Source organism: Balaenoptera physalus (assembly GCF_965194825.1).
Source record: "Balaenoptera physalus genome assembly, chromosome: 7".
NCBI classification, from domain to species: Eukaryota; Metazoa; Chordata; class Mammalia; order Artiodactyla; family Balaenopteridae; genus Balaenoptera; species Balaenoptera physalus.
This window is the reverse complement of record NC_138886.1, coordinates 34,019,732-34,032,871: the sequence shown is the minus strand read 5'-3', so window position 1 is coordinate 34,032,871 and position 13,140 is coordinate 34,019,732. Positions and strand designations below refer to the sequence as shown.

The window sequence follows — 13,140 nt, the reverse complement described above, 5'->3', positions numbered from 1 at the left end:
CCTGGTCTGGGAAGATCCCACATGCCGCAGAGCGGCTGGGCCCGTGAGCCATAATTACTGAGCCTGCGCGTCTGGAGCCTGTGCTCCACAACAAGAGAGGCCGCGATAGTGAGAGGCCCGCGCACCGCGATGAAGAGTGGCCCCCGCTTGCCACAACTAGAGAAAGCCCTCGCACAGAAACGAAGACCCAACACAGCCATAAATAAATAAATAAATAAATAAAATTAAAAAAAAAAAAAAAGAGTAGCCCCCACTCGCCGCAAGTAGAGAAGGCCCACACACAGCAACAAAGACCCAATGCAGCCAAAATAAATAAATTAATTAAAATATATATATATATATATATAGGAGTATATGTAATATAGGGGAAAATCGTTCACAATATAATGTTAGGTGGGGAAAAGCAGGTTGCAAAATGCTAGGTATGCACTGTAAGGATCTAATTTTTAAAATAAATTTTACACAGAAAAAAGCATCAGGAAATATATATATGCCAAAATGTTACTAATGATCATCTCATGGGATTATGGGAGATTTTAATTTAGTTCATTTTGCTTATCCGTGTTTTCTCCCATAATCCTGTATTTGCTCTCTAATTATGTGATTTTTGGCCACGCCTCGAGGCTTGCAGGATCTTAGTTCCCCCCACAGGGATCAAACCCGAGCCCTCAGCAGTGAAAGCGCAGAGTCCTAACCACTGCACCACCAGGGAATTCTCATGATTTTTTTTTTTTTTTTTTTTTTAAACAAAGTAAACGCTGGTTGACTGATTGGATATTTTTACCCAGAGGCCTGAGTCAACCTGGCTGGGATAATTGGGCCTCTTGGAGCTCTTCACCAACTTGAGAGGGGAGGGGCCTAAATGCCAGAACAAAATGCCTCTCACCTGTATCCGATTCAAATACACAGCAATGCCAGTGGGAAGAAAAACCAGTTGCTCTTTCAGTAGAAATGGATACTAGAGGAATTTTCATTCATCGAGGAATTTGGCTTGGGAATTTCTAAACTGGTAGTATTCACTGAGATTTTGGAGCTCTTCAGATTCAACCCCCTAAACTTGGAACTGGGGAACTGGAAACCCAAAGATGATTGGTGACTTGCCAAACCTGTTACATCACACAGGAAGGTAGTGGCAGAGCTGGAATTTGAATATGTTTCCTCACTCCCTGGTCTCTGCTCGGTCCAACGTATGTTCCCACCCCATCCCCAGCAACTGACCCCAAGTCTCCCTACATAGACACACACACACTCACCACACAGAGGCAACCTGCTAGATTTCCATCCAAAGTCCATACATCCGGAAAGCAGACCACCCTTGGATTCACTTAATTTTTTATGATCTCTCATACTAATCTTTGAGAAGTTGACCCACCTGAATCCCCCACCAAGCTCTGTTCTAAAGCATCTCCAGGGACTTCCCTGGTGGGGCAGTAGTTAAGAATCCGCCTGCCAATGCAGGGGACACGGGTTCAAACCCTGGTCCGGGAAGATCCCACATGCCGAGAAGCAACTAAGCCCATGTGCCACAACTACTGAGCCTGCGCTCTACAGCCCCACGTGCCACAACTACTGAAGCCCACGCGCCTAGAGCCCATGCTCTGCAACAAGAGAGACCACTGCAATGAGAGGCCTGCGCACCGCAACAAAGAGTAGCCCCCCCTGCCCCACTGCTACTAGAAAGGGCCCGTGCGCAGCAACGAAGATCCAACACAGCCAAAAATAAATAAATAAATAAATTTTTTAAAAATTAAAAAAAATAAAGCATCTCCAACTCTGTAACAATTACATTCCAAACTCCGCAGTTTTCTGTAGAGAGCTTCCTGTGTTAAGCACTTTCCATAAGATATTCTCTTTTTGGTTTTTTGTATTTTTATTTTATTCTTCCAACAGTGCTACAATGTAGCTATTACTGTCCTTTGCCCTTTGAGGAAACTGAAGTTCAAGGAGGTTAAATAACTTTCTCAAGGTCACAGCCATAAGTGCCACAGTCAGCTTTCAAACTCCTACTCTCAGCTAACCCCACTGTTTATCAGTGTGGACCTGTTTCCCTGGTCTACACGGCCATGCCAGAGCAAATGTCCCTTTCTGCAGTCTGCTGAGAGGTATTTTTGAGACTCACAGGAAATCAGAACTAAAGAGACCTTGGAGGGCCTCATTTCACAACTTGTTCCGTTCCTCAAACAGACCATGTTGTACGAGTGGTTTATACCATGAACTGTGGACAGAGGAACTGAACATAAACCCTGCCTCTGCCACTTACTGTGTGACTTTGGGCAAGTTAATTAACCTCTCTGTGCCTCAGATTTCTCATCTGCAGAGATAATAATACTTTAATTAATAGACTTGTTACAAGGATTAAATGAGTTACAACACAAAAGCACATAAAACAGTGCTTGGCACACGGTTAGCCCTCCATAAATGGAGAACTTTTACCATCATCAGTACTATACTATTATTACTACTACTAACAGTTTATGATGCACCAGGTATGATACACAAGACAGTGAGTGGGAAAACGAAGATGACATAGCCACTGTCCTCTCCTCAGGGAACTTGTGGTCTGGAAAGAAACTGCAGAAACCATATATAATTACAATGTAATAATGTGGTAAATGCAATAACATAGATTAATGTGGACACTCTGAGAGTAGATGTGACTTGTCCAAGGGAGCAGCAAAATTAGGACTTGAGCCCAGCTATCCTGAGCCTCTTTCTAGCCCACCTCATCAACTGGCAATTTGCCTACAGCACATAAAGGTGTGACCCAAAGGTCTTTCCACATGGCACCAAAAAGAGACTCCTACGGCCGTGACTGTCTCAGCTGAAGATATTACTAATGTGTAGAGATAGTCAATAAACATTTGCTGAATAAATCAGTGAGTCAAAGGCATTAGTAAGAAGACAGCCAACTTCCCCCTTGGCTCTCACCTCCTCAACCTGCAGGCGTGAGGCAGTGGCACAGGGCAAAGCAGCAGTGAGCCCTGGGAGACAGCTGGTCACCCTCTCTTCACCCTCAAAAAGGTGGTTAATTGGGGTACCACTATTTACTGGCTTCTCCTTCACCACAGCTGTTTCTGAAAATTTTAGTGCACTCAATTTAATCACTTCCACAATTCTTTGTTATTTGTATGTGCCCAACTCTGTAGAGAGGAAGGTGAATCCACCCCAATCGCTGCCCTCAGGGAGCTTGAATTCCAATAGAAGAAATTAATCATGACAAACTGCTATCCTGCAAGATAGAAATTCCAGCAACTTCCCTAGAACAATGAAAAGAACATGGGCTTTGAAGCCACAATTTTTTCCTTCCTCCCTTCCTTCCTTCCTTCCTTCCCTCCTTCCCTTCTTCCCTCCTTCCCTCCTTCATTTTGGCTGCGCCAGGTCTTAGTTGCGGCACACGGGATCTTCCTTGCAGCATGCAGGATCTTTAGCTGCAGCATGTGGACTCTTAGTTGCAGCATGTGGACTCAGTTGCGGCATGCATGTGGGATCTACTTCCCCGACCGGGGATCGAACCCGGGCCCCCTGCATTGGGAGCGTGGAGTCTTGCCCACTGGACCACCAGGGATGTCCCAAAACATGGGCTTTGGAATCAGACAGGCCAGGGCTTGAATCTAGTTCCTCCACTTGCTGGCAGTGTGACCTCAGTAAACTAACTCAGGCTCTCTGGGATGATTTCCTCATTGTTTTTTAATGGGAATCATTATTCCTACTTCATAGGATGGATATGAGGATTACAACTTACTTTCACCATCGCTGACCTTGTCATCGTCCTTCTTATTGTTATCTGTGAGTCTTGACCCAATTTGCATTTCGGGAGGCAATCCAACCCACATTCCCAGAAGGCCTGGCCAGACTCTGGGGAGGCAGAGGCCAGTTGGGCCAGCTTCCTGCCCTCCAGGAGCTCCCAGCTTCGTGGGGCAACTGACACAAATTCAGAGGACCACAGTCCACAGCCTAAGTGCCATGGGAGACAGATACAGCAGAGGCATTGAGGTGGCTCCAAGGAGAGCTACGGCGCCAGAGTTGGGTCTCGAGCCATGAGTAAGATTTCGAGAGGCAGATGTGGGCAGGGAATGCATACTAGGTTGCCCCACTTCTCTAAACCTCAGTTTCCTCTTTTGTAAAATACAAATAATACCATTTACCTTTTGCCTGCTACTTTGAGGATTAAGTGGGATAAAGCCAGGGAAGCACCTACCACAGTGTCTGGTTCATACTAGGCCCTGGATAAATGGAGGCAATTACTTTACTATTATGTTGGATAATAAAGCCCCAGTGGGTGGCCCCCTTCCATAATGGAATTATCTTCTTCCCTGTGACTCACCTCCAAGGGCTGGCCCAGAGGTTGGGATGTTCCAGGCTCCTGGGCAGGTTGGAACTACCAAGCTCCCTAGAGTACGGCCTTTATTCAGAAGAGATCAGTGCTCAGGAGAGCTCACCTCGTCTCACGCCCCCATTGTGCAAACAGAGACCCTTGATCCCCAAGAGAAAGAACATGATTTCTTTCCCGCAGTGTCAGAGCTTGACCTCAAGTCCAGATTTCCACCATCTCAGAAGAGAAAGACCATGCCTCTGAGTCAGCCCAGGTCCTCCCAGCCTTGTCCTAAAGAGCCTGCTATGCAGGAGCCCAGAGAGACCTGTTGGGAAGAAGCAGGAGCATGGGGTGCTGGAGACCTGGGTTTAAATCCACCCAGTTGCTGTCTGAACCAGGGTCACAGCCCTTTCCCTTTCTAGGCCTCCATGTTCTGAGACTGGCTGGGGTGGGCTGAAATTCCCACCCGTGGCTGACTATCAAAAAAACACCAGGATAGCACAGACCAATCACTGCAGACACTGGCAGAGTCCTGGTGGTCCTCTCCTGGGCTAGGCATGAATCTTTTGCTTTTGGGGGAGGAATAAAATGTACAGCGTGTGCAGCATGTGTTTCCCAAAGTGAAAATGGGTCAAGCACACATCTCCCTGCCCTTCCCCCTCCTCCTCTCAAGTGCCTAGCACTGTGTCTCATACATGCTGGCTCCACCCCAATGTGTCCAACGTGTGTCCTGCAAGTTCTTCTTCCTGAGAAAGGTCTACATTCCAGAAGAAGAGACAGGGACCTCATGATTTTTTTTAAACTTAATTGAAGTATAATTTATACACCATTAAATTCACTATTTTAAGTGCACAATTCAATGATTTATAACATAAATTTACAGAGCTGCACAACCTCCACCATAGTCCAGTTTGAGAACATGTCCATCATCCCCCTAATTTCCCTCATGCCCATCACTCCCCACTCCCATCCCCAGCCCCAGGCAACCATTAATCTGCCTTCTGTTTCTATGGATTTGCTTTTCCTGGACCTTTCATGTAAATGGAATCAGATGATATGTGGTCTTTTGTGTCTGGCTTCTTTCACTTAGCATAATGGTTTTTGAAATTCATCCATGTTGTGGCATGTGTCAGTACTTCATTCCTTATCTCATTCATTTCACATCCCTGGTACCCTCCCAGTGCCTGGCACATAGTAGGTATTCAGGAAGGGGCTGAGGAATCTCACACGGGGACCAGAGGCCCTTCCAAAATGAGAGCAGCTACCAGCCAAAGAAATTCCAGTCAGTCCCCAAGCTGCTATGGATGAGGTGCTATTCCCCGTGCCCGCTACCAGTGATGTGAATATAGCAATTTGTTTTCAAACTCGTGATTGTACACCAGTTGAACTGTCATGCTCTCAACTTCAGAGGTGTGCTGCAACATCCATCCACTTATTCTGAATTTGCTTTTATTCCCCACTCATCCTGTCTCTGAAAGCCATGGTGACACTCATTGCTCTGCAATTAACTCTCTTTCTTCAAACTTGAATTGCCTGAACTAGTTGGAGAAGAATGCTATTCCAAATACAACTAGTCTCCAACTATTACTGTAGAATTGTCTCTTTCTCCCCTCAAGTCTATCCATTTTTGCTTCATATATTTTGGGACTCTATTTTCAGGTGTATATATGTTTATAGTTGTTACCTAATTTAATAATTATTGATGGATTAAGTTTTTATCAATATATATTGTCCTTCTTTGTCTCTTGTAAACTTTTTGCTTAAAATCTATTTTATCTCCAAAAGCACAGGCAACAAAAACCAAAATAACAAATGAGACTACATCAAACTAATAAGTTTCTGCACAGCAAAGGAAACAATCAACAAAATGAAAAGGCAACCTATGGAATGGGAGAAAATATTTGCAAACCATATATCTGATAAAGAGTTAATACCCCAAATATATAAAGAATTCGGGGATACCGGGCTAGGGTTCCCTGGCGGGATGGTGCCAGGTGGAAGTGTTGTATTTTGCAAAAAGTGCTGAAATAACAGGAATTCGCTCAGAGACCATTTCTGTGCCACAAGAAATAAAAGCATTGCAGCTGTGGAATGAGATAGAAACGCGCCATTCTGGATTGGCTGATGTCAGAAATCAGGTGATACTTGCTGTTCCTCAAGAATGTGTTGAGCTTGGAGATCAGCTCCTCCTGCTTCAATCAGGAGAGAAATTGCCATTATCCGCGCCCCCCCCCCCACCATTAGTGGAGCATAGTGCTTTTGAGCCACGTGGGAAAAATATAAATGAAGTTGAAGAGAAATCTAAAGGTATAATAAAATTCACATCTGAGAAACTTTCAGTAGATGAAGTCTCACAGCTGGTGATTTCTCCACTCTGTGGTGCAATATCCCTATTTGTAGGAACTACAAGGAATAACTTCGAAGGGAAAAAGGGCATTAGCTTAGAATATGAAGCAATGGCAGAAAATGAAGTCAGAAAAATTTGTAGTGACACTAGGCAGAAATGGCCAAACATATAGCAGTGTTCCATCGACTTGGCTTAGTTCCAGTGTCAGAAGCAATCATTATGCTGTGTCCTCAGCCCATAGGGCTGCATCCCTCGAAGCTGTGAGCTATGCCAGTGATACTTTAAAAGCCAAGGTACCCATATGGAAAAAGGAAATGTATGAAGAATCATCATCATCTTGGAAAAGAAACAAAGAATGCTTTTGGGCAACTGATGATTAAACCACTTAGGTTTTTAGAGTCCTAAAATTTAAACTTGGTAAATTCTTATCTTTGATCATGTTTTGATTTTTCTTCTCCAGAAGATAGTTTACTGAACATAATCTTTTATGTTACACCAGTGGAACAAAAGAGAGAAAAAAAAGCAAAATAAATAAGCAAAATAAATAAGCAAAATAAATGAGTGCTTAGGATGAGGGCTTATAGAGGAAAGAAAGGCTTTAGGGAAAAAAATGGAAGAATAATTTAAATGTAAGGAAAGATGCCTGTGTTAGACATATAATTCTATGACTAAGTTCTAACTGTAACTTGACTTACACTGAGGTGTGGCCCCTCCTCAGTGACTGTCTCAGAGGCTGCCCCCAACCCCCTACCCCTATGCCCAGTGATATCATTGTTGTCAGGGAAGAGTTTTGAGAATGTAGGCAGAACTGGAAGGTATAAAAAGTCCTTATTGGATACTCTTGGTATGATATATTTTTAGAATTTATATATTTTTTAAATAAACATGATTTTAAAAGTTTAAAAAAAAAAAGAATTCATACAACTCAACAGCAAAAGAGCAAATAACCCGATTTTTAAAATGAGCAAAGGACCTCAATAGACATTTCTCCAAAAAAGACATAGAGATGGCCAACAGGTACATGGAAAGATGCTCAACATCACTAACCATCAGGGAAATGCAAATCAAAACCACACCTGTAGGATGGCTATTATCTAAAAGTCAAGAGATAACAAGTGTTGGTGAGGATGTAGAGGAAACCGAACTCTTGTGCCCTGTTGGTGGGAATGCAAATTGGTGCAGCCACTATGGAGAACAGTGTGAAGGTTCCTCAAAAAATTAAAAATAGAACTATCATATGACCCAGCAATCCCACTTCTGGATACATATCTGAAGCGAATAGAATCACTACCTCATAGGGATATCTGCACTCTGGTGTTCATTGAAGCATTATTCACAATAGCCAAGGTATGGAAACAACCTGAGTCCATCAACAGATAAACTGGTAAAGAAATGTGGTACATACATACTATGGCATATTATTCAGCCTTTGAAAAAAAAAAGAAAGAAAATCCTGCCACTTGCAATAACATGGATAAACCTGAAGAACATTATGCTGAGTAAAATAAGCCAGACACAGAGACAAACATCACATGATCTTACTTACATGTGGAATCTGAAAAACAAACAAACAAAAACAAGCAGAACTCATAGCAACAGAGAGTAGAATGGTGGAGAGATATCCATCAAAGGGTACAAACTTTCAGTTATAAGATGAATAAGTTCTGGAAACCTAATGTACAGTATGGTATCTGTAGTTAATAATAACATATTATATACTTGAATTTTGCTAAGAAAGTAAATCCCAAGTGTTCTCACCACCCACACAAAATGGTAACTATGGGAGGTGATGGATATGTTAGTTTGATGGGGATAATTATTTCACATGTATAATTATAATTTAATGTGTTTTGTCCAATAATAATGTAGTCACCCCTGTTCTCTTTTGCTCATTATTTGCATAGAATATCTATGTTAAAAACAATAAATGCCCGCTTCTGCAGGACAACCGATAGACCTGTATCCAGAATGATGCTCCAGGTCTCCATGGAGCCTAGTAATAGAGATAAGAAAAAAAAAACAAAACTATAAGGTAAGGCAATGTATCCCATAAAGATGTACATCACACATCTAAGATGCTATGGAAGAACTTCAACTCAGTGATTCATTCGTACCTTCATTTTACAGCCCCTGAGCACCTATTCTATGCCACGGCCTAAGCTGAACACAGCGCGGAGGTATTCATGGCCCCTGTGCTCTAGGACTTAGAGGATGATGCAGGCAAGCAGGGCCATTTTAAGACATTCATAGGCTATATCTAAGTTTCCATACCTTTGAAATGGTGATAATAGCACAACTTCATAAAAATGCTGTAAGGGGTAAATTAGTTTAAAATGTGCAAAGCATTTAGAATAGTGCCTAGTACATGTAAGCACTCAATAAATGTTACCTGTCATCAATCATCATCATCATCATCATCACCAACTTTAATTACTTTTTCTTCGGAAGCTGTATCCCACCAGTTAAATTTTAAAATTTTGTACTGTAAAAACAATTTTTAGCGTAAACATTTTACATTTTAGTGTAAAAATGTTTTACTGTAAAGTAAGTAACTTTTCTTTAGAACTTATAATTAATTTCAGATTTGCAGTTTTCTTTTCATGTTTGGGAGCTGATAAATTTTGCAAAAGTGCTTGAAAAGCTCATAAGACCATCCCTCTAGACTCCCGTGGATAACATAAACCTACCCAGAGTGACCATGTAAGGCTGCACAGGTGGTTTTTACTGTACAACTCTAAGGAAAACCAATCTCATAGACTATGAATTGAATGCCCCCATCCCCAGAGATGTGTACTGCTGCAGCCCTGGCCCTACAGGTGAGGAAATCAAGGATAGACACACAATGCAATAAAGATCATTTCCAATTGGGAGAAAAGAGATGACTTTATGGAGGGATGACATCTGAGCCAAGTCCTGAAGAGCAGAAAGACTTCAGTCCACAAAGATGCTGTGAGAAGGGCAATCGAGGCAGAAGGGATAATAAGAGCAAAGGCAGGGAATTCCCTGGTGGTCCAGTAGTTAGGACTCTGTGCTTCCACTGCAGGGGGCATGGGTTCGATCCCTGATCGGAGAACTGAGATCCCACAAGCTGCACAGCACGGCCAAAAAAAAAAAAAAAGAGCAAAGACAAGGTGTACATCTGTGGAAGAGTACAATCTGTTTGGCTGGAGCAAAAGATGTGTGAAGGGTGGAAGAAGGAAATGAGCTTGGAGAGAGATAAAGGAGCCAGATCAGGGATGGCTTTGAATGCCAGGCTTACAGTTTAAACTTTGTCATGTGGGCAGTAAGTTGTCATTGCATGTTTTTGAAGGGGAACGTATCATAATCAGAGCTGTGCTTTAGGAAAGTTCCTCTGGCTGCTGGTGTGGGGGGTGGGCTGGAGGGGGCAGAAGCTGGAGATAGGAGGCCTGTAAGAAGATGGTTACAGTTCTGGAAGTTAGAAGTCCAAAATCAAGGTGTTGGGAAGGTCATGCTCCCTCCAGAGGCTTTAGGGAAATCTGAATCCATTTGCTGCCTCTTCTGCTGGCTGTTGGTATTCCTTGGCTTGTGGCTTCTCACTCTAGTCTCTGCCTCCTTCTTCACATGCGCTTCTCCTCTGCTTTTTGTGTCTCTCCTCTGTGTGTCTTTCATAAGGGCATTTGTCATTGGATTTAGGGCAGATCTCAAAATCTTGGAGTTAATTAAATCTGCAAAGACTCTTTTTCCAAATAAGGTCACATTCACAAGTTCCAGGGATTAGGACATGGACATATCTTTTGGGGGCTCCCTTTCAATCCACTACACACCTGTTGGCAAGAATGTGGAAAAATTAGAACCCTCATATACTGCTGATGTGAATGTAAGATGGTACAGCCACTTCGGAAATAGTCTGGCAGTTTCTCAAAAATGGTAACCTAGAGTTACCACGTGATCCAATGATTTCACTCCTAGATATATACCCCAGAGAAATGAAAGCGTGTCCACACAAAAACCTGTACATGAACGTTCATAGCAGCATTATTCATATTAGCCAAAAAGTAGAAAGAATCCAAATGTCCATCAACTGATGAATGGATCAATAAAACGTGGTAAAGCCATACAATAGGATATTGTTCAGCAATAAAAAGAAATTAAGTGCTGACTCATGCTACAGCACGGATGAACCTTGAAAACATTCCAGTATGCTGAGTGAAAGAAGCCGTCCACAAAGAGCCATATATTGTGTGATTTCATTTATATGAAATGTCCAGAATAGAAAAATCTATTAGTTAGATTAGTGGTTGCCTAAGCTTAGGCGTGGGGATGTGGAAGAAGAGGATGGAGTTGAGGAGGAATAGGGAGAGACTACTAATAGGTACGGGGTTTAAGGAAAGTGATAAAAATGCTCTAGTGTTGACTGCAATGATGCTTGCACACCTCTGCGAATATACTAAAAAACACTGAAGTGTGCCTTAAGCGGGTGAATGGTATGGTATGTGAATTATATCTCAATAAAGCTGTTATTTAAAAAGTAAATGTGTAGCACTGCACCCAGCTCATAGAAGTTCCTCAATACGCCGGAGTTACCCTCCCCCCAGTTCCACCTTCCTGTGAATACTCTGACAGGGGTCCATTACAAAGGCCCCACCTGGAGACAAAGGTGTGTAAATTAGGGATGCATTCAGATTAGCTGGCCACAGTCGCTCAGGCACATTCAAATATTTCCTGGGTACCAGCTACACGGAGGAAGCTGCAAGACTATTGAAGATTCAGAGATGAATTGCGCATGCACCCAACCCTCAAGATGCTCTTTCACAGAATGAAAAAGAGTGCGGTCTTTGTCTTCCTGCTCCTCTAAAATTGCCTTAATTAATCTCTCTTCTCTTCTACCCCGCTCCACGCTCCGGAAGATTTTCTCAAAGAAAACTGCAATAATTAGGTATTTACCATTGTCAAAACCACGCTTGTTTCTTTTAAAGGGAAACATATTTAACCTTAGCAGATTGCCCAGATTCAATTGCGCACGGGACACCTTACAAATGATCTTGCCCAACCACCTCATTTTACTGATGGGGAAAATGACACCCTACAGGAACGGGGAAGAACTCACTCATAGTCACAGAACATCAAGAGCAGAAACCAGATGCGCACCCCAGGCTTCTGATTCCAACCTAAGGCTCTTTTCCCTTTAACATTGGAAATTGATGACATAGGCATCTTGTTTGTTTAGATGCACCGATCTCTGATTACCTCTGTGCTCCTCGTGACAGTGAGAGAGGAAACGTGGAGGAGTAGTTAAGAGCATGGATCCTAGAGCCAGGCTGCCTGGGTTTAAGTCCTGGCTCCACCACCAGCTGGGAGTCCTTGAGACAGTCAACTGGATCTCACTGTCCTCCGACATCCTCATCTTCAATACGGTGAAGGCGAGACCAGTACCTCCCTCACAAAGTTGTTGTGAGGATTACATGATTTAACATGCATAAATTAATGTTCATAACTTGCCTCAAAGTTGCCTGGTAAAACAGGAAGGAAATTCTGACACAGGCTACAACACGGATGAACCTTGAGGACATTATGCTAACCGAAATAAGCCAGTCACAAAAAGACAAATACTGTATGATTCCACTTATATGAGATGCCTAGAGAAGTCAACTTCATAGAAACAGAAAGCAGAATGGTGGTTGCCAGGGTCTGGGAAGAGAGGGGAATGGTGAGTAGTTGTTTAATGGGTTCAGAGTTTCAGTGCTGCAAGATGAAAAAGAGTTCTGCACAATAATGTGAATATATTGTACTTAACACTACTGAACTGTACACTTAAGTTAAGGTGGTAAATTTATGTTATGTGGGGTTTTTTATGTATTCCTGGCACTCGGGGAGAGCTGCAGTCACTTACTATCCAGTTTTGTCATGGTTTGATGAGCAAAAGTGACCGCAGACACTCACCCTTAGTAGCTGCTTTAGGTTCCCTGGAGGCAAAATGTCCTCATAGAGAAGTTCCTCCTTCTCTACCAGGACTTGAACTCTAACATAACAATTGCAGCCCAGCAGTGAAGCAAGTTGTCGTCACTCCCAACATTCTCCATTCCAGAGGGCTCCCATCTGAGGCTTCTGCTAGCTGTAACTCCTCCAAGACTCCATCTTCCTTCCTTCAGAGCTTAGGTCAAAGCCCTGACCTCAGAAGCCTTCCTCCACCCCCTGGCAGGCTGCCTCTAGTTCTCCTGCTTCTGAGAATAGCTGACAATCTCTCTGGGGCCTTTCTACCTAGGATTAGCGTCCTGGTTTTACAGTCCAACAGTGTGTGAGGGCAGGATGCAATCCCGCAAGCAGAGGTGCTTAGCCTGTTGGATGCACATCTGAATGGATGAGTTGAACTTTCATGGAGCTTCCAGGTCCACAAATACTTCCTGCACAGTAATGGATCCCTTTCACTTCACGCATTTGCGTTCTATTCCTCTCTCTGAAAGCACTCTGCACTCCCTGCCTTATATAACTGACAGGAGGTATGCGCAAGCCTCCTCTCCAC

General features: G+C 43.1%; 1 pseudogene across 1 annotated transcript; it reads left to right on the top strand.

The window, feature by feature from the left end:
- The first annotated feature begins 5,612 nt into the window (after positions 1-5,612).
- Positions 5,613-10,442, top strand: LOC309664345 (molybdopterin synthase catalytic subunit pseudogene; annotated as a pseudogene). Its single transcript has 2 exons — positions 5,613-5,651; positions 6,473-10,442. The product of its transcript is annotated as a molybdopterin synthase catalytic subunit pseudogene (transcript).
- The last annotated feature ends 2,698 nt before the right edge of the window (positions 10,443-13,140 follow it).